Here is a 21,259-nt window from a genome sequence, read left to right on the forward strand (position 1 = left end):
ATGACAGCAGGGGTTGTGTTCAACCACAAGCAGGTTGAGGAGAAAAACACATAGAGTCAGCATTTCAGTCCCACATCACTGCTATTGCTTCACCAACACAGTCCCCACCCCCAACTCTGTAAACTCCTGCAGATTCCTCTCCAACAAGCAGAGAGTTAGGTCTGGGGGAAATGTGAGGGATGAGCCAGGCACATCTAACTAATAAGAAGGATTGTAGAGAATCTTCCAGGAAACGCAAACTTATTGGTCAGTGCTTTCTTCTGTCTTCAGAAAAACCCCTTAAGCTAATTTGGTCAGAAGGTATACTAGTTGCTGTTTGTTTAGCCAAAGATTCCTCTCCAAAAATGCACGTAACTATGAACAAATCAAAATTCAGGTTATCTTTGTTAAAAGATAAACAGGCGTATTAAAATTTTAAGAGTTTTTTTGAGCAAACATCTACTGAAATCGACAATGCCAAAGAAGAAGTGTCCTGAGCACTCCATGATAACAAGGTAGGGGGCAAGACTTCTATCGAGAAAAGGTGGAAGCAAAGGGAGGAAATTGTTTGATTGGCTGTAGCTTAACTGTGTGTCTTCTGCGGAAAAGCCTAGTTGGCTGTTTGTAGTTGGATAACTTGTGGCATTTGCAGGGTCAGGTTCTGGTTTGCTTACACAGGCTGCTAAGGTATTAAAACCACCTCTGTCTAATGGCCTTCTTCTCTTATTAACACTTTCTACTTTTGTGGTCAAATACCTTTGATTATTGGACCCACAAGCTGCTCCAGGGTATCACTGACCCTTAATCAGCTCTATTTTCAGAGTACAGAAGTAGTGATGACAAGAGTATTACCATCATGTGCTTCTAGCACAGAAAGTACACAATAGTAAGTACTTAATACGTCAGCTTAGAAGAATGACTTACTGATGAAACAAAAGACCACTGTATTTCCAAACCCAGTGGTCACTTCTCTGACCTCCTCTCACTCAGCCTCTCAGCAGCATTGGATCTAGCTTACCACCCTCTATTTCTTGGGTTTGTTCCCTAGGCTTCCTTAAGAAAGAGGTGTGGACTCCTTGAGGTAGGTGTACCATTATTCCAAGTGTTCACTACTTATCCCTGTGAGAGAACTCTATCTCCTCGCCCTAGTTACAACAACCTTGACCATGGAAAGTAAGTGAAACGACAGAGGCTCCATCCTTCCATATGTTTAATGTGTGGGAAAAAGGAGTTCCTAATATCACCTCCTCTGTCTACAGCTGATATCTGAAATGAATTTTCAGAATTTCTCCCTTTTTTCTTAGACTTGATTTACATTAAGTTGCAAATCTTCTTGGGTGAAGAAAACCCTTAAAGAAGGGAATTAACAATTACTCATACCTAACGTCTGACAAGTTCTGTATTAGAAACTTTACATGTGTTATCCTATTTCTTGTTCATGATCCTATCATTATTCCCATTTTACAGATGGGAAAATGAAAGCTCAGAGTTTAGGTAAACTTAACTCTTACTGACAGTCAAACAGATAGGAATTGGTTACTGGGATTAGAACTGAGTCTGCATGTGTCCTAAACCACAGTTCTTTCTACACTGCAATGCTGGCTCCCTGCTGTGTCATATATATCAGGGTTAGAACGAAGATTGTAGTAGAGAAGAGGGCAAGTAGAGGGCAAGAGGTGAGCAGATGCCTCATGGATGAATCCTGTGGACCCTGGTCATATTGATGTAGAATTCTAGCAGATTAGAACTAGAAAGAACCTAAGATATCATGTGGCCCAACCAATCAACTTCACATGTAATGAGAGGAGGCTCAGAGAAGGGAAGTAATCCTTCCCAATACAGAAGGATAATTATTTCGGTATTTTACTAGTAAGATTTTGCTAGATTATACTATGATTACAAACAACCCTAGGCTCTAAATCTTGGTACATTACAATAACATTTAGTAAGAGAAAGTTTCACACAAGCATGAGGAGAAACATGAGTGTGAATTGGTAGATTACAATAACAAAGAATTGTTTCTCACATGTGTTATGCATCAGCTGTGGGTTAGCTCCAGACTATGGCTCTGCACAAGCTGCAAGTTGGTTGTAGGTCTGTCCCATGAGAATCAAGGTTGAATGTTCTAGAGGCGTTACTTGTTTTATCACGCTTTATTTTATTGTACTTCACAGATACTGTACTTTTATAAATTGAACTTGCATCAAGGAAATCTATCAGTGCCATTTTCCAATAGCATTTTCTCATTTTGTGTCTCTATGTCATATTTTGGTAATTGTTTCAATATTTCAACCCTCTGCCAGTGAAAAGATTATGACTTGCGGAAGGTTCAGATGATGGTTAGCATTTTTCAGCAATAAGGTATTATTAATTAAGGTATACACATTTTTTAAGATACAGTGCTATCATACACTAACAGACTACAGTATAGTGTAAACATAACTTTTATAGGCACTGGGAAATCCAAAAATTCATGTGACTTGTTTTACTGCAATATTCACTTTATCTGTGAGATATGCCTATATATGGAATATACTATTCCCAAGACAAAGGGAAAAAGTAAGGGGTGCTAGTGGGAACAATGCTCAGACATGTCATGTCTGCTCATCTCCCACTGGCCAAAGCTAAGCCTGACATTACTGGAGGCAGGGAACATATATTTTTCACAAGGGAGCATGACAAGTCACATAGCAGTGGGCAGGGTGTCTAACCCTCTTATAGAAAGAGAGAGTAAATAATTGGGAACAACATTGAAACAATAGTGTTTCATTCACACTAAATTTTGCTGTTCCCAAGAAGATGGTAGCCCACTCATTGCATTCAGTTGCCTCAAGAAGGGCTTGTGTTGCCCAGGTCAAATGTAGCTTGCTGGTTTTGATTTTGGAAAGCTGAAGCTATTAAGATGTCTCGGGGGTAGGGGGGGCGGGTGGTGAGGAGAGAGGTGAATGAGCAGAAGGGAAGAAGGTATGAGAGCTAAGGAGAGAGATTTTATTCTTCAAGACTGAAAAAGGAACAGGATTTTGGGGGAGGAGAGATGACTACCTGGTCTCCAGAGTTGTGAGAATCAGTTGAAACCTGCTACATCGTGGAGGGATGGCAAGACCCAAGGGCTCGTGGTTCTTAGGTGTTCTTGGGGAGGCCAGGGTACCAGCCTCGATGAGAAGCCCAGTGTGGTACAAGCTTGGTTCTCCATGTGCTCAGGAACAAAAGTCCTCTCCAAAGGTTTTTAATGATGTAAGACCCCAAGGATCTTCACAACAGCCATGGATGTGGGGCAGAGGGGGAACCATGGTAACATTAAAGTTACTTACTAACCCACTGGGATGGGGAGAAGAATACATTTGATTTAAAGACACAAAATAAGTGAGACATTTCTTCCATCTTATATTGTGGAAAAAAATTCATTCATCAAGATCTCACAATTAGGAAGGGACACAAAAATTCTTTATACTTTCATTCAAACAAATGTGCATCCTTTTCAATCCTAGGCCCTTCATATTAGTTTCCTAGAGTTGCCATAACAAAGTACCACAAACCATGTGGTTTAGACAACAGAAATTTATTGTCTCATAGTTCTGAAGGCTACAAGTCCAGAGTCAAGGCAGAGCCATGCTCCCTCTGAAGGCTCTAGGGAAGGATCTATTTCCAGCCTCTCCTAGCTGCTGGTAAATCCTTGGCTGTGGCAGCATAACTCCAGTCTTCACATGGCCTTCTCCCTGTATGCGGATCGCTGTCCAAACTTCCCCTTTATATAAGGACACCAGTCAGATTGGATTAGGGGCCCACTCTACTCTAGGATGACTTCATCTTAACTAATTACATCTGCAGTGACCCTACTTCCAAATAAGGTGACATTCACGTGGGTTAAGACTTCAACATATGAATTCGAGAGGAACACGATTCAACCTATAATACCCTCTGAGCAGCACCGGGATGTAATAAGACACTCATGCTCTGACCTCACGGGGTCAATCATCTAGGGGAGGACAGACACTGAGCCCGTGAGTGTGAGTGTGAGTGTGAGGAAGATTCCAGGTCTATTCATTTCAGCTTTCTGCCTCTTGGCCACTGGGGGCTAGTCTTCCAATTAGATGAATATCAGCAACACTCTTGGGAGTCTCTGTTGATATATTATGTGTATTCTCAAGTGAGTTGTTAGAGGAGAAATAAAGACTTGCCATATTTTTGGCTGTCCAGCCATCATGGAAAGCAGCGAGGATATGGGGTTACAACCCAAATACAGCCACGATTCACTCTTGCCTAAGATTTTGAGTCTGGAGCAACGAATCCTAGGAGCAGCAACAATTGAGAACTCATCCTGGTGGCAGCACTGGCAGCATTCAGGGTCCAGTGGCACCCACACAAGCAGCAGTCCTACCTTGTGCCAACCACCCAGCCTCCCCTGGTACTTGTCGTATTCCCTATCCTTGCTGTTAATTCTGTGAGCTACCCCATATTCTACCGATAAGTTGTTTCTGCCTGCAATAACAGAAGTTTGTTGTTTGAAAGTGCTGAAGGGGCATGAACAATTACAGATACACAGGTAAACAGAGCCAACTTTATCCAGCTTAAGAAGAGACAAATCTTACTGTGAGATTTCTCAGCTGCAGAAGCCGGCCTGCGTGATCCATCTCCCCTTGCCTCTCCAAGGAATTGGCATCCTCACACATTCTAAATTGCTTATCCTTTCACTCCGCTGAGCTGTTCTTTAGAAGACCTGTAATGAAAGAGGAACAGTTTTGATGAAGAAATGGAAAAGATATAAGTGGTATTTAAGATAGTGGCAAATAGTAAGAGCTCAGTGTAAAGGCCAAAGGCAAACCATCTTCTCATTATAGACTGAATCCTCTCAATCAGGAGTTTTTTTGAGTTTGTTGATGTCATGCTCCTTTAGTTCGTTTACCACAGCAGCATCTCAGAACGTAGCTGAGTCAGGTCCAATTAGCCAAGGTCACATGGAGCAGTTTGGAAGGGGCAAAAACCAGCCTAGATCTGGCCCCTAGGGGGTGGAGGGGAAGTAGCTGCAGGCAGGGGAAACAGCCCAGGTGTGGTAGAGAGAACATGGCGAGCAGCGTGCTTGGGGAGGGGGCTGCCTGTGGTTGACATGAAGCATGGGATCTCTTCCCCAGTCTTGGGGGCTTCCTGACTCCTCATGGACAGCCATTAGATAAGCAAAGCAGCAGGAAGCAAGACTCCAACCTTGGACGGAGAAGAAGGTGGAGGTGATGACTTCAGAATCCAGATTATAAAGAGACTACAGAACCCTTGGGTTTACATGCTAGTGATATGGATAAAGAGAAAACAGGGCAAATGTCAGTCATCAGACTTGGGACAAAGGAAGGCAGGGACACCAGAAGAAATAGATTTGATGTAAGTACTAGAACCTTCCATCTCTGTTGTGTACAGTCAGGGTCATTGCCAAAGGAAGGACAACAGCAGGGCCAGGCTCACAAATGGAGGCCATATGCGCTGATAGATAAAGGATGCTACAAAGACTGAACGACCACGTGTAATGCATCTTGCCGCACTCAGTCTTTCCTGCCAAATTTGATAGAAGCAGAAATCCAGGAGAATCTGACAGAAGGAGCTGGTCTATGTCCCATCTAAAGACCGAGAAGAAAAGCAGAGGCACTCCAAAAGAGCCATTTTCTTTTATTTGTTTTAGGAAAACAGATTCCAAAACTTCCCTCTGTTGCTCTTCTACTGTTTATTTTCTACTCTCATTTTGCTTCTGACTCAAAGTTCTCAACTTTGATTAAAATTCGGTCAATGACTTGGGTCATTAGTACGGTCACAGAAATTTCTTATTTGCTTCAAGTTTGAAATTATTCCATCTATCAAATGTAGAGTGTATGTATTGTGTTCTAGGTTTAAATATAGTCCAGTTTTGGGGAGACTTACAGTGTAATTTGTAGTTGCCTATTCTCAAGATAAATCAATCCCCATTCTTATAAACTTGTTCAGCAACTTAGAAAGGAGAGGAAATTGGAACAGAAAAATGGAAGGATAAGGGGAAAAGACAAGAAAGGTAAAAAGGCAGGCAGTGATGAGTCCCATCATTCCTGCTTCTGAGACTGGCTGTCTCCCAGCACAGAAGACCAGGGCTGCCACAGCAGGACACCTACTGGTCCATAGATTTGTTTCACATCACTCTGAGACACACAAAGAAAGTCAGTGTGATTTACTCCCTGACTGACTGACAGACACAGGGTGGTATGTGTGTAATAAACTATTAGCCATATGACAATTTTTTTAAATTAAAGAATAGTCGATTTACAATGTTGTGTTAGTCTCTGGTATACTGCATGGTAATTCAGTTATACACACATACACACACACATATATTCTTTTTCATTATAGGTTATTACAAGATATTGAATATAGTTCCCTGTGCTATAGCCATATAACTTTTGCCTCACTTGATGACAAGAAGAACAAAGATACACATACACACACAAACACACATACAACTCCTTCCCCCAACTCTCCACATACACATAAGGTATAGAAAGTTTTATAAACATGAAATCAAAGGCAAAAAGTTATACAGGAAATTACTTATGTACCCATCTTCTATGTATCAAAAAGCAATCTGGAACAAAAGTAAAAGGCAAGTGACCAATGACAACGTAACAGCTCTTACATACAGAGAGGATTCTAATAATTCAAGAATAAAAAGACTAACACAGTAGCTAACTTCACACAAGAGATTAGTAGAAATCCATAAAAACATAAATATTAAACATACGGAAAATATTCAATCACCCTAGTAATTTAACTAAAATTGTAATTGCAACAAATGAGATTTCAACTTTCCTTTATTAAATTGACTATTATTTTATACAGATCTCAATGTTAGCAAGAGTGTGGAGATGTAGGCTTTCTCAGATACTGCTGTTGAAGAGCACACTGGCACACCCTCACTGGAGGCCCACTGTCTCAGGCAAGTCACAACCATCCAGGATCCCAATTTCCTTGTCTGTCTAATGAAGGAGAAGCCCTCCAAGGTCTATTTACACTGAACTGGTTGTGACTTATTACACCAGCTCTTAAGTTCCAAGTCAGCAGGACACTCCAGGGTGTTCCATGACCAAAATCTGACCAGTGGTTTTCATTCCTCAGAAACAGTTAAGCTAAAGGAAAGAATGTTCAAAATTATATATTTTTCTCCAACATATACTCTTATAAGACTGTTAACACTTGCAAGAATAAAGGGATGACAAACTCAATTAGCAAGATGCAAGCAAATATGAACATAAAAACCTTGAAAAAATCCATCTTTCTTAGTTTAATAGTTTGCTGGGTTTTGTTCTCGTTCATGATGCTTGTGGACTTTCGTGTTTATGATTTTATGTTACAAAGATCATATGGCCATACTTTCTGCTGATAAGTTATTCCTATTTCATATGATGGGATTAAATATAAATATTTCATGCTATTCCTCAGGGAGCACTAAGATTTCCACATGTCTCTTCACTTCAAACTCTCACTCATTCCTTCAATAGATATTCATAGCGCTCCCTACATTCTGGGCACTGTTCTGGGGACTGGAGACATAATTATGAGCAAAATAGAGTCCTCGTTCTCATGGAGTTTACATTCTTGTGGGATAAAACAGACTATAAACAAGAAAAGATAAACATCTAACATGACAGATGGCAAGAAGGAAAGCAGGAGAAAAATTCAGCAGGGTGAGAGGGATAAGGAACACTGCGAGGAGCAGGGAGGAGACTGCTGTAATTTACAGGACGGTCAAAGAGAATCTCCCAAATAAGCAGGTATTTGAGCCAGGGTTCAGAAGAAAGGGATAAATAAGACATCCACTTATCCAGGGGAAGAACATTCCAATTAGAGGCATGAGCAAGTGCAAAGGCCCTGAGGTGGGAGATGCTTAGCATGTTCAAAGCACAGGAAGAAGGCCTGTTTAGGCAGAGCAGAGAGAGAGGGTGATACTAGTAGGTGATGATGGCTAGTAAGTAGCAGAGGGTGGATGGATCATATAAGGTTTTATAAGCAGGGTGACCATACATCTCATTTGCCTGAGACAGCCCTGTTTATGATTGTTCTGGGATAATCTGTAATAACTCCCCCTTTCACTTTAAAACTGGCCCAATTTACGGGGTACATTATATGGTCACTCTACTTATGGACCATTGTATGGGTTTTGACTTTTGCTCCAAACAAAGGAAAAAGCCATGGAAGGGTTTAAAGCAAAGAAGCAAAACATTATGATTTTCATTTAAAAGCAAAGAGACACTGGTGAAAGCAGGGAAATCAGTCTCAGAAATTCCTCTATGAGAAGATAAGGTCCAATGAATGGAGTCTCGCCTCACAAAAACGGCTGCCCAATTTTGCCCAGAGATTGGACAGAAGTCAATGCTTTGCATGTTGGGCATCAGTATTAATTAGTCATCTATTGCTATGTAACAAACTGCCACCAACTTAGCCACTTAACACAACACACGTTTATTGTTGCACAGTTTCTGTGAGTCAGAAATCGGACATGTCTTAGCTAGATCCTCTGCTCGGGGTCTCTTATGAGGTTGTAATCGAGCTGTTGGCCAGAGCTGGGTTCTCTTGTGAAAGCTCAGCTGGGGAAGGATCTGCTTCCAACCTCAGTTACATGGTTGTTGGCAGGATCCACGTCACAGGGCTGCTGGACTGAGGGCTGCTGTTCCCAGCTGGCTCTTGGCCAGAAGCCACCCTCAGTTCCCTGCCATGGTGGCCTCCCCAACCTGGCAACTTGCTTCATCAAAGCCGGCAAGAGGGAGAGTCTGCTAAGAAGAGGTAAGTCAGGAAGTTTTGTGATTTAATCAAGGACATGACATCCCCTCAGTCCTTGCTGCTGAATTCTGTTGGAGCAAACTGTACTCAGGAGGGCGTACTATACAGGTACAAGGTGTGAACGAACACCAGAAGGCAGGGATCAGTGGGGGCCATCTTAGAGGTTGCCCACCACAGGTATCTAGAAATAAGACACAACTAATACATTTTAAAATTTTGAGCTATTCTTAAATTCTTGAAAGAAAAGTTGCTTGAATCATATGTTACTCTTTTAATCAACTGCTAGATTAAATTGCTAATATTTTATTTAAGATATTTATATATATATATATTTATAATGTATTTGGTATACAATTCTTTTTATTTTTAGTGGGTTTGGGATCTGGATTATGATACCCTAAAAAGTTGAATTGGTAAGTGTCCATTTTTTTTTAACACTATGACAAAATTTAATAACATGGAAATTACCAGATCCTTTGAAGTTTGAGAAGACCTTCCTATAACACCACCTGGAAGTAAATTTTTAACAAAATAGTCAACTTCTGATTGTTGGTATATTTAAGTTTTGTTACCTTGTCAGCTTTGATATTTTAAACTTTCCTTAAAAGAATTCATTTTTTCTAGATTGTCAGTATAAACTGTAGTTATGTTTTCCTTTCTCACTCTTAATTGTATGCATATATCTTCTGAAGTGTTTTCTTGGCCAGATTTACCAGCAATAATCTCTCTTGGTATTTTTTTTTAAACCCAGCTATCAATTTTAAACTTTCTCTTTTCTAATTATTTATTAATTATTTTTCCAACTTTACTTTGGCTATTTTTAAATAACTTCTGGAGTTAAATTTTAGTTAATTTTCCATATTTCTTGTTTGATTACAAGATAATTTAAGGCTATGAATTCTTCTCTGAGTCTAGTTTTAGGTGTATCAGTACCTACAGGTTCTGATGTGTGTCATTTCCATTTTTATTACCTCTAAGTAGTCTGGATTTTGGATTTGACTTCCTCATCTATTCAAGAGGTATGATAAAAAGTAGCTTTGCTATAACTTTTAAGTTGTTAGACTATTTTTGTAATCTTTTAATAATTTCCAGTTTATTATATTACACTCCAATAATATGTCTTGTAATAGTACTAATTTTTGCATTTTATTGAGAGTCTCTTTGTGGCTTAGTACATGATCGACTTTTGCAAATATTCATTCAGGATTTGAAAAAACTCTACAAAGAACAAAATATTTTATGTCTACAATTAAGTTTACTACATAATCAAAACATTTATGAGCTTATATACTCTTAAACTATTCAATCTATTGACTACTAAAAGAGTAATACTAAAATCTACCACTAATATTGAGATCTATTAAATTCTCATAAGCCTTCTAATAGTTTTACTGCCTTATGTACATTTTTGCTATGTTAGTGCGTAAAGTTTTATAACTATAGGTTTCGTATATTGCATTTTTATCATTTTTAATATCATTCTTGTCCCATTTAGATCCTTTTGTTTTTAATTTTACTTTGTGTGATAATCTTGCCACCCTGTTTTGTTTTTATTATGCTTTCCTAGTATATCTTTTTCCATCCTTTTATTTTAAACCTTACAGTGATTTTTAAAAAATTTTGAGGGGCAATCTTGTAACAGATATGCAGCTAAACTGTTTTTGAAACAATCTTTGTTTTGGCAGTGACTTTAACCCATTAATTACTATTTTTACTTACTTGAGCTGTTAGAAATACAGTACAAATATCTTGGACATATGAGGTGGTGGTCCCATATATTCTATCAACAATTTTTCTCACTCTTTCCTATTTTAGCCAGAGCTGATCATGAAGAAAATGATCAACTCTACACTGAATAAATATAGGTCCTTGGAGAATTTGAGGGTAACCAAATGTGGTGTTAACTGCCTCAAATGTGATCTATTGTTGGCATCCTATGCTAAAATAAAGTAGAGGCACAGAGTAGAGGTCTGTGGGCTGTGTTCTGCATTGCAAAAACTACAGTGACAATATTTCCATGCATCTCAGCTCCTCTGCAGTGATGACCAATATGCCTACATTGTTCTATGGCCTGTCTTAAAAGGCCCAGACCAACGGCTTTCATGTATTAGAGTACAGAGAAATACTGAAAAGCTGTGTTTGTTATTTCTGTCTTTAACAGGGGGATGGCATCCTTGCTCAGGATAATCTCAATAAATCTCCAGGTCTCCAGAGAACCTTCTCACTCTTCATCATCCCAACTTCTTCAGAAATTGGACAGAAGTCAATGCTTTGCATGTTGAGAGTTCTGATGGTTTTGTATTCCATTAATACAAAAATTAAACTAGATGAAAAACATGGTGAAAAATTAAACTAGATGAAAAAAACAAAGTGATTGTATTGAAAGAAAATAGATGGATTAGGTAACACTCCTCTTTTCTTCTTTTAGTCTGTTTGAAACATTCTAAGTAAAATCAGAGAAAGAAAAGATAATATATTTTTATTCCACTCCCAACACTCCTCCTATAACAGTTACTTGAAAAAAATTCTCTAATAAATGTGGAATCCTACATAAGAAATAAGACAGCCTTGTGATGTCTCTGGACAAATAAAAGGTAAAATTTGTATTACTGTAGAAAGTTACTAAGGGCAATGATACGAGAAGGAAAGGTGAGGATTTTTTAAAATGACATTTTCAAGTTCATGTGTAATTTCTCACTTGTGTAACTAAGGCCAGGCATTTAAGAAGGTAAGATGTTAAACTAGTCTGTATATATTCTAGGATTGAGCAGGTAAGTAAGTATACATGGACTTTCTCATTGTCAGAGAAAGCAGTTACAAATGAGAAAGGAGGAAGATAAGAATGAGCCCTATGGGTCTGGATTGGAATTGGAGATAGTAGGTACTTATGGTTTGTAATGTGCATACAGATGATAGAAACAGAAACAGATGTATCTATAATACATGTATGTCTTGGCTTTGCCCACTGAGAGGCCTAGAAGTAATGACACTCCAATAGCAATGAAAACAACCAGCTCTAAGATCCTAGACTCTAAACACCATCCTCCAAGAAACAGAAGAAATGGCTGATTCCAGGGTTGGAGCAAAGAAAGAACAAGATGAGCCTGGAACATCTTGATATGTCAGAAAGTAACAAAGTGTCCAAGTAAGAAAGTCTTGGCCCAGGAGCCAAGACATGTCAAAAAGGACAGAAGAACCTCTGTGAAAGGGCTCCCAATGGCCAAACTTCGGAATAATTTGAGTAAGAAAATAAATAACAATAGTAATGGATTGTATGACTCATAGAAGAAAAATAAGAATCCATCAGCCCTTACTAATACAAATAAATAATTTTAAAATAAATAAGTAGAGAGAAAAGGAAGCTCTTCTTTACTGTATGATTTCAACTGAAAGTATGATAAGAAACAGGATATTTAGTCTCAAAGTATCTTCTCATAAGATACTTAGTATTTACAAAGGGAAAAAAATAACTTCATAAAATGAATGAAATTTTGCCATTTGCAACAGCATGGGTGGATCTGGAGAGTATTATACTAAGTGAAATAAGTCAGACAGAGAAAGACAAATATTGTGTGGTTTCACTTATATGTGGAATCTAAAAAATAAAGCAAACTAGTGAATATAACAAAAAAGAAACACTCTCACAGATACAGAGAACAAACTAGTGGTTACTAGTGGGGAGAGAGAAAAGACAAAGAAAGATGGAGAGAAAATTAAAGGAAACTAAGACACAGGGAAATCAAATACCAGGGGAGATCCTTGATTGGATCCTAGACTAGGAAAAGAACATTAATGGGACAATTGGCAAAGTCTGAATGTCTGAAGATTAGATCACAGGACTGCATCAAGGTTAATCTCCTGATTTCTGCCATTATACAGAGGTACTCCCATAATTGTGACTATATGAGATGTTAAATTTGGGGACTCTGGGTGAAGGACATACAGAACTTTGCTGTATTTTTTAAACCCTGAAATTATTTCAAAATAAAAGTTCAAGGGGAAAAAATGCTCAGCAATACTTCTCTGTGGCTAGACAATACGTCCTTGCACTCTTGCCGTTCCTGTGTGTGTGTGTGTTGTTGTTGTTGTTTTTAATTCTTATTTTTTGTTGAAGTGTAGTCGATTTACAATGTTAGTTTCAGGTGTCCAGCAAGTGATTCAGTTATACATACACATACATTTTTTTTTCAGATTCTTTTCCTTTACAGCTCATTACAAGAAACTGAATATAGTTCCCTGTGCTATACAGTAGGTCTTTGTTGTTTACCTATTTTATATATAGTAGTGTGTATCTGTTAATCCTTTGAATGAGGGAATTTGCTGGGCTGTGAGATCCCCACATTTTACAGCACGTGTGTTTAGGCTCCCAGAGGCTGAGAGTCCAGAGGAGGTGATGATACACGGCATGGATGCAGTCCTCATTTTGGGGCAATTAAATGCACTGAGAAGTTTTAGTATCAGTGAAGCTGTTGGAAGAAATGCAAAGGGACAAGCAAAAATCTTGTCTTTTTTCCCTCACTGTATTTTCTTCTTGCTCTCTAGCCACATCAGCTTTAGGCTGCAGCTAAAGCTAGGTGACACCTAATCTCTTCAAAATACAGGCTGACAAAAGACATGCTTGTAGTACTGGGTTCAGGCCACGAGTCGAGACTTCTGAGACCGCTGGGCTGGGATGGGGGACAGTATATGGCTCCCAGCCACTCATCCCCCGCTTGGAAAGATTCTGCTGGTCTAAAGTCTGTAGTTGGACAGATAAACCCTCAGGTGTTCTGTGAGAGGAGACCAACCATCTGCCTTCAGCACAGGATAAAACTGACTTTGGTTCTTGGGCAGCTGCTCACCTCCATGGAGCCTTCAAAGACAGGGAAGAGTGCTGAGGGCAAGTGCCCAGGGGCCAAGACCAAACCCTTCCCTCTGTGGGCATCTGGCTGACTGTCCACATCCTCCTGCAAGACTGCATTACTGCTAGGATTTAGAGGTTTCAGAAGTTTATACTTTATATTCTCATTTCTTGGAGACAGAAAGCCTGGTTTTTCATTTCATCTAAATGAAAATAGTTTCACTTAGACCCAACGTTTGCTTTTTCTTGATAGGGGTTGTTTGGGTTGTGAGCTCCATTTGTACTAAACCTAATAGATTTATTCTAATAGCCTTGCCTACATGAAACAATTCAGTGTACATGAATTCCTTTCTGAATCTGTAAGAGCCTGGATGATGTATGGTAGCTACTTTACAGGTAACATTAGGAATAGTCATGTTTTATAAATAGGAAATAAGCAGCCATGGGTCATAGTGCATATTTCTTGCATTTTTAATACACACCAAGCTGCAAAGTGGGTCTGATGGAAAAGAAATCGCTGCTGGATTAGTTTTTCTGCTGCAGATACGGAAAATCATTTGATTTTTGCTGGAGCAGGACATCCTATTTTCTGTTTAGACCTTCAGACATTGTGTGTGTGCCTGGATTCCCAAGTAGGTGAGGCAATGAGAGGGCTGCTCTAGCCATCTAGGCGCTTTGGCTCAGGTTTCGTTCAACCTCCTGAGAAAAATATGCAGGACTCATGAGCGATGCTAAAGGAACGCCGTTTGCACTGACTTCTAAATTTTCTTGTAGGTGAGGAATCAAGATAGAAATTGGTGACTTGAAATTTTAATTTTGAACCTTCTCCTACCAACACTAAACCTTCCCTGGAGACAAGCTGCTTGGTCATCTGCATGGATGACAAGTTCCCACCTTGTGCTGCCAGATGCTGCTTGCTGCCGGCTGAAAAATGTGTTTAAAATCAAACCTTTTTTTTTTTTTTTTTAAGAAAAAATAATCTAAGATGCCAAGATAGGGTACTTTTTCCCAGAAGGACTTGCCCAAATGGAGATTTTTTAATGAATACTGATAAGTCTGAATATGAAATGAATGATTAACAGCTCTGTAAGCCAGTGACAGATGTTCAACCCAATATAACACAGCCTCATATGCCATCGGCATCCCTCCCAACAGAATTAAACTAGAGCTTCTCATTAATATAGAAAAACCTCTCCTGCCTTTCTTCCACTTAAAAAGAGCCACTTGGTTTCCTCAATACCAGACGGGTTGTTTTAAACACTAGTTAAAATTTATTGCCTTGGCCTGGGCTTTATGGTGGGGAGTCTGATTGTTGAATTTCATTTGTACAAATCTCATTACTTTTTAATTATTTTGCAGCCAAAACAAAAATTGAAGATAGCGCTAAAATATACAAACAATTCTAACTTATATTCTAAGATACAGAAAAATAACAGAAACCCATATAAATAGCATTTTTAAAGGTTTGACTCATCTAACCCAGGCAACACTTACACAAATGAGGCAAATTAGAGATAAGAAGACCCAGAAGGTAAATGCTTTGCTGGTGTCCACCAATCAGTAGGAAAACCCAAATCAGAACTGTAAGTTCTGGAAAACCAGGCCAGAACAAGGAACAGAGGTTGGATGACAGTGGAACAAGATGTTCTTTCCACGGTGAAATCATAAAGCTCCCTGTGAGTCCCCAGTTTTACATGTTGGTCGATTTTATTTCTCATCTCTTCTGCCAATATTATTTCAGAAAATTAACACCATGAATTAGAATGGAGCTTTGTTAAATGTAAGCCCTTTTAAAATTATCTTTTGATATACATGTCAAAATTATTTTTTAAATGAGGATCCTATGATTTAAAAAAATATGGTCTACTTTGAAGGTTCCCCAAATGCAAGAAAGATACTAATTAGGAGTGGGTTAGTGAGGAGGCCTGTTTTTCTACAACCACAAAAGCAGCTCTCTTAAACTTGGTTGTTTTCTGATCATTAGTTACTTGAACTTGAATTAAGGAACTCGATCTGAGGAACAATGGGAAAGAAGGCAGAGCACTGGAAAACCAAAGGGGTAAGCAAATTACTATTTCAATTATTCTTTCAACAACAGGGAAAAAAGCAGAGCATTGGAAAACCAAAGGGGTAAGCAAATTATTATTTCAGTGATTCTTTGCTTGACAATTAATGTTATACCATGTTATTTGCTTCCTGACATTTATCACAATCTGTTATTGCTCATTTACTAGCCAGTTTATAACCCCTCCTCTCAAATGCAAGCTCTGTGAAGTCAGAGGGCCTTGTTCAGTGCTCTAATTAATGCCAGAGCTTCAACCAGAGCCTGACACGTGGTAGACAGGATTCAGGGATGATTTCTGAATGAATAAGTACATGAATAAATGAAATTCATAATCAATAAATCAATACAGAATCAATAAGTAATCATTAAAAAATATATTAGTGGAAAATAAGATTCAGTTTTAACAATTTAATGCTCTTTCATTGCAAGCACACCCATCATATAAAGGCCAAGTGGACTCTAATATTCCATAACTGAGAAGGTACTCCCTCGAGTCTCTCACATGGATCATGGTACCCATGACAGAGGTTCACCCATCACCGACTTTGTCAGCATCTTTAAAGATGTTAGTTCTGACTGTTTTCAGCTTTGACTACTCTAGAATGATCCTGAAGATTTTTTTTACATGGTATCATTTTTCTGAAGCTTTCATCTGAACTACAAAAGCTTCTAAACTAACATTCTGGAATGAGTCACAGAGATAGGGAAAGAGAAACTTTTATATACATTCTTATTCTCAATTTGCTGAGGAAGCATTTCTTAAGACTCTAGGGGAAAAAAACTACTCCTCAAAAGCCAGCTGTAAACTGAAGAAAAGTTGTTTAAGAAAAATATCGATTGTCAGCAAAAGACAGAAGTTATTAAGGGCAAGTTTAGGTTTTCATGGCATTATTGTAACCTCATTTTACAAGTAGAGACTTGAAGAGGAATGTGAATAAGGATATGGAGGCAGCTTGTAGCATTAGGGCTCCTCTGATACCAGTCACTGTGAGCTAAGTCCCAGACTATCCTGAACTCTGACTGGGTCACTCTGAGCCACTTCCTAAAACAAAGCTCCAGCCTCCATCCTCATCAAGAAGACTTGAGGTATCTCGGTCCCAGAAGCCAGATGGTGCCAGAGTGTTCCTGGGGCCCTGGCATGAGAACCCATGGGAGGGTTGGGTCAGCACTGCCTGTTCTCTGTGGCTAGAGCTCCAAGTAAGGAGAGGCACTCCTGGGGCTGATGAATTTGGGACTAAATAGGAAAATTCATGCAATCCTGGAATGCTCCGGCTAGAAGGTACCTTCATTTAATAAATGAGTAAGTGGGTCCCAGAGAGGTAAAGTGACTTATACAAGATGAAACTGTGGTAGAAAAATAGTTGGCAAGTGGGATACAGGTCCTCAGTGGATAGAAACAGAAGGTCATGTTTGATGTGAGCACAGACATGTCCAATCCTTCTGTCCAATGGAACAGATTCTCCAGGAAGCCCTCAGCCTTAAAGTGTTTTCTTTTTTTGGTGGGTGGGTATCAAAGAGAAAGGGGATAAGAAGAGACTCACATTGCAGCAAGTACATAAGATAAATTCTAGCTGAGTAGGAGTCAATTAGGGAAAGCATCACTAGAGTCACTGAAATATAATTAATGAAACCAGGATATTTGACTCTAAACTTGATGTCACTGTGCTCAGATGCTAAGAAGCTTTAGAAGATAGTAGAAAAGCTTTGATCTGTCAATGAGAGCATTCTGACTCGGCAGGGGACAGAGAGGAGGGGTGGCAGTGATGGGAAACCATGACAAGGGAGGGGAGGGGAAGGTCCCATGAGATACGACAGAGACATTACCTTCAGCCACAACAGGCGAAGGATTTCCCATGATGCCCAGAGCCTGGAGCTATCACCGGATGACAGCAAATCCCAGCGAGCTTTGGTGGGCATTGGTCATGCACATAGTACTGGCTGAGGGGATTGGTAAACTGTATGTACACCATTGCATACTGGGGCTTCTGTCATTCTCAACTAATCCCTTTAGAGAGTCCCACACACCTGAAGAATTGTTAAAGGTAAGCCTTAAATTTTCCAAGACTGCCCACATTAAATCTTACCAATTCACAAGACTGGGGGACCCAGAGTAGCCACCCGCTAGAGAAGCACACTGCACAGAGATGTGTCTGAGGAAGGACCCCTCCAGCCTGGCTGTGCTACATGTGACTCGTGCTTCTCCAAGGCTCCAGAAAGAGGAATTTATATCCAGAAAGAGCATGAGTGTGGAGGTAGGCAGAGCTGGGTAGAACCCTGGGCTCTACCACTGAGTGACCCTGGCCTTTGAGTTTAGTGACCTTCTATCTCCTTATCTGTGTAATTGGGGCAGGGTTATTTAAAGACTAAAATAACAAACTGAAATAGTAGAAAAAGTCTTAGTATAGTGCTTGGCCACATAAAAGTCACACATGTTCATTTTCTGTCCTTTATCTGGACAATAAACCTGTGGTCACTTCCCCAAAGCTTTTTCTAACCATGGCAAAACACACACGACAGAAAATTTACCATCTTAGCCATTTTTAAGTGTACATTTCAGTAGTGTTAAATATATTCTCATTGTTGTGCAACCTCCAAAACTCTTGCAAAACTGAATCCCTATAGCCATGAAACAACTCCCCATTTTCCCCTCTTCCCCACAACTTTTAGCTGAAAAGAACAAGTGAAAAAGCAAGAATGTCAATCACTACTTTGAATAGCTGCCTTAGCAGGTTCTTCTTCTAATGAACTAAATTCCTGATTAAAATAACAAAAACAAAAATGAAGACATCATATTTGGTGAAGTATTCAGAGTTCATAAAGGAGCAAGTGATAAATTAAATATGTCAAGATAGGAAGATTGATCTGGTAAAACTCCACTGTTTAAAAATCACAAGAGCTCAAAGTTGCTATATTATATTCATGCTGCCAAATGGAAAGGTACAGCTCTGTTACAAAGACAGCATGCAAATATTTAGGTCTATGTGACTGGGGTGGGAAGAACAGGAAAGTCAAGTATACAATAAAGCAGTGTTTTCCAGGCTTCTCTGATGATAAGAATCACCCAGGATACTTGTTAAAACTACAAATTCCTGGGCCCCATCCCAGACTCACTGAATCAGAATCTCCAGGTTGGATTCCAGATATAAAATGTTTTAAAATAACAATCTTCTAGAGAGTAAGAGATCTATATCTAAGTACACGTCCATCTTTCAAAAAAGCTGCCTCATAATGCTGATGATGATACAAAACAAGTAACTGAGTATGAGCTCCAATCTGTCAGCCCTGAGAAGTGAACTGGAATGTTTACTCCAGGCACAGACCTGCAATTAGTTATAAACACAGCTAATTGTTGCGAGACACTGTTAGGGGCACATGGAACAGAATCAGGGACACAGTGCCTGTAGGGTTTGGGTAGAACGGAACTAAGAGCACAGGTCATAAATATAAAACAGTGGAGGGGACACCCTCAGGCACACCCATGTCACAGTGACCCTTCAAACTTCCAAAGGAAAAAATTCTAACTTTTCAAACCATGATAGAACGTAGAACCAATATATAACACCTGGCGCTATGTGTTCTTTCATAGTGAAAACATTACTAATTTTTCATCAAGATAGAGACTGCAAATGAAGAAAAGCTAAGCACCACATCCTAGAAAGACCTGCCTCTACCACTGGGCCCGCTGGTCCTGGGTGTAGCACCTACTGCAAGCAACCAAGCTGATGATAAAGAGAAAATCCTGGGGGTCCAGGGGGAACTGAGCATGTGGACTGAGGTGGAAACAGATCACAAGGGGAAGTTAACTCTGATTCTGAACTGGGGGGGCTCTGTTGTTTTGTGCCTATAAAGCCCCCAGCCCTGTCCGCCCTGCCCAGCTCCCACTAGGATGGGTTCTAAGAGAACCACCCCCATAGGTTTCTACCCTAATTATTCCATGTGCAGTTACAAGTAAGATTTTAATGCCACCATCCATAGCAATCATCTTTGTACAATGTTTTTAAATTTATTCTCTTCATTTCAATACCTCTGACATTCATCCAAAAGAAAAAAAAAACACTTCCTTGCAAATCTCAATCAATGCTCTCGATTTGTTGAAACGTGGGTTTTTTATATCTGCACATCTTCCATTTCCAATAGTCCAATCATTGACTCATATACAATTCATTTTGCCAAATTTCCTTTCTCCTTGTTGAATGGTTAATAGATTGTGCTTAACCAAAGTCATTTAGAAGGCAGTAGTGTGGGTGGAGGAGAAAGTGGAGGCTGTCTCAAAACCATGTGCGCCATGTTTAAAGAAATCCTGTGAACGTCTAAATTCTAGACAAAACCACATGGCCTCAGATAAATCCACCCGTTAAAGTTCTTGCTTCCTCCAGATCTGCATCTTGGTGAATGAATGCTGTTCAAGTCACTGATAAAAAGCACAAACAATGGTAAATCTCTTTTGCTTTTTGCAACATTTCATAGATCTGCAGCTCCTGGATCATGGATCAACAGTAAAGGAGGCACTATTCAAGGTCTGCGTATGGAGGGCTGAGGAATCCAGAGAGCATTGAGTATGTCTTTAAGGACTTTACGTTTTGGATACAGTTCAATTTTCAAGACTGCCCACGCTTACAGCATGTGTGCAATTCCTTAAAATGTACCTGCTCAATTAAAAATTGTGCCAAATTTTAAACAGATACATAGGACGTGATCTACACACAATGAAGTAGGTTTTTAGAGTGCTTGTATTTCTCTGATAGGAGAATCTTAGAAATTACTTGTGCTGGAAGTAAAAAATTAGAGAAACACATTTAAAGGTTAAAGTAACCTTTCAAACCTCCTAAAAGTCAGATTTGTACTTGGGGGAAGAATTGCAGATATGGGTGTAACTCTATCCTTAGTGCCAAGGAGAAAAGTGATGACCAAAATAATTTTAAACAGCAGAAAGTGCATTATATTTCTAAGGCTTCCCAGTTGTTCTAATTATTCAGTGGTCAATATGTCAAAACAGTAAAGATAGAAAGTGATATTATTCATAGAGATAGAACTACATATACCAATATTTTCTCTGGATTCCACATAGAAAATATCTAGGTAGAATAATATGAGAGAAAGTACTGGAGAAAAACGAACTTAAATCAGTAAGCCTAGAAATAAGGGGAAAAGCTAAGCCAGTACAAGCAACCACTCATGAATTAATCCCATGGAAATTTCTTAGAAAGCTAACATTATGAAGATGTTCTGCTCCCCAGATGGCCACAGTGATTGGGGAAGGTGGGCACTGGCCCTAGTGGCAAGGAAGCTGGTGACTCACAGGGTCCCTGGGGCTCAGAAGATATAATAATAATACATTTTATATATATATATATATATATATATATATATATATATATATATTAAATAATGAAAATTCAGCTTTGCTACATTCCATGCACTGAGCTACAAGCTTGACATACACTGTCTCATTTATTCCATACACTCTCCCAGTGAATTACACGCCATTATTATCCCATTTTACAGACTAAGAAACTAGGTTTTGTGAGGCAAAGAGAGTTGTTCAAGGTCACACAGCTAGTTAGTAGTGCTTCTGTTCACGGGAGAACTTG

The 21,259-nt window shown here is 39.2% G+C and overlaps 1 long non-coding RNA gene across 1 annotated transcript in view; it reads right to left on the bottom strand.

The window, feature by feature from the left end:
- Positions 1-21,259, bottom strand: part of LOC116660094 — a 79,469-nt gene that overhangs the window by 28,872 nt on the left and 29,338 nt on the right. The window contains exon 2 of the long non-coding RNA XR_004315471.1: positions 4,569-4,696. This is a non-coding gene — a long non-coding RNA (uncharacterized LOC116660094). The remainder of the gene's footprint in view (positions 1-4,568; positions 4,697-21,259) is intronic.

This window comes from Camelus ferus, chromosome 26, assembly GCF_009834535.1.
Source record: "Camelus ferus isolate YT-003-E chromosome 26, BCGSAC_Cfer_1.0, whole genome shotgun sequence".
NCBI classification, from domain to species: Eukaryota; Metazoa; Chordata; class Mammalia; order Artiodactyla; family Camelidae; genus Camelus; species Camelus ferus.